Genomic DNA, 1,662 nt, shown 5'->3' on the forward strand with positions numbered 1-1,662 from the left:
GAGGAGAGACCCATTGTTACATCTAGATGGCAGCCTGCTAGCTTTTAAGATCCCAGTCACTACTCACCAAAGTAGGAGGTGGAACAATGTTTTGTATAGTATGTTATGCCAATTGAGCTTGATGTCCCCTGCAACTATGGCCCCAAGCCCGCTCACTGCTAAGTTTCAAATCTCAGCCCCACCATTCCTTCGCTCTGGGGCCCTGGGCAAGTGACTTACTTTCTAAACTCTGTTTTCTCAACTGTAAATTGGAGATGATAGTAGTCCCTGCGTCATGAAGTTGTGTGGTTAGCAGAGTCCAGCCCTGGACTCATGATGACCCCATGCACGATGGAACAGAATGCTGGCCCGTCTTGTGCTATCCCCATTGTCGGTGAAGAATCAGACTGCTGTGATCCATAGAGCTCCCATCGGCTGCTTTTCAGAAGTTGACAGCCAGGCCTTTCTTCCTAGGCTATCTTAGTTTGGAAGCTATGTTGAAATCTGCCCAGCATCATGGCAGCATTCAAGTGTCCATAGACAGACAGGTGGTAACTGCATGAGATGCATTGGTTGGGAATTGATCCCAGGTCACCCACGTGGAAGACAAGCACTGGACCATCAATGCCCCATTCATGGAGCTGTAGGAAGAGGTAAATAAAATAATATGTGTAAAAAGCTTAGCCCAGTGCTGCCTCTTGAACAGGTGCCCAAGAAAGAGCATCTGTTATTGTCCAGACTGTTAGAACACGTACGCACTCTACTCACCTTATCATGTTAGCACCTTTGATTCTTCCTCTGCATTCCTAAGATGGAGCTTTAACTGTTGATTTCCAAGAATACTGATTTCTTAAGACACAATATGTTATGCAAAGATGACACATCTGTGGTGGGGGAGCTGTGAGATGATTGTGTGGCCACACAAGCAGGATCAGCTTAGGAGCTGCACCAGAAGAGGCAGAGAGTGCTCAGTCCTCCTTTCCCATCATATTAACACCAGAAACAAAGAGGACCAAAGTTGGTGCCATCATTGACCAGGCAACGTACTATGAGAGCATAAGGGATGGACAGAGTGGTATTTGCTCTGGATCTAAATCAGCCAATATTTTGTGGATCTTAAAAGTCATCCAGGCCAGTGGTCACCAAATTTAGATTTCATAGATTAATAAAACTTCCCCCACCAAAAAAAAAAAAAATCCTACAATATGTAGGAAATGAACTTTGACCAATCACTCTTTTAAAAAAAAGGAATACTGGCTAGGCTTGGGAGCCAGGGTTCAAAACCCTGGTGGAAAATGGGGAATGCTAGCCTTTAATTAGGCATCCTGGTGGCACAGTGGTTAAGCACTGAGTTGCTCACTGAAGAGTTGTCGGTTCAAACCCACCAGACACTCCGCAGGAGAAAGATGTGGCAGTCTGCTTCCATAAAGATTACAGTCTTGGAAACCCTGTGGGCCTATAGTACCTCTATCAGTTGCCATCCACTTGTTGACAGTGGGTTTAGTTTTGGGTTATAGGGTCGCTATGAGTCAGCATCAGCATCGGGCAAATGACAACAGGCTGTGGAGCTGATAATTGTCAACGAGCAGCCAGGGACCAAGAGTCCAGTAAACAAACAGCACACTCAGATGTCAGTCCTTCACTTTTAAAATCTAGCACCTTCACCCTCCCCCTTTTTTTTTT

Source organism: Orycteropus afer, unplaced genomic scaffold, assembly GCF_000298275.1.
Source record: "Orycteropus afer afer isolate SDZICR_OR568_19922 unplaced genomic scaffold, OryAfe1.0 scaffold00038, whole genome shotgun sequence".
Taxonomy (NCBI): domain Eukaryota; kingdom Metazoa; phylum Chordata; class Mammalia; order Tubulidentata; family Orycteropodidae; genus Orycteropus; species Orycteropus afer.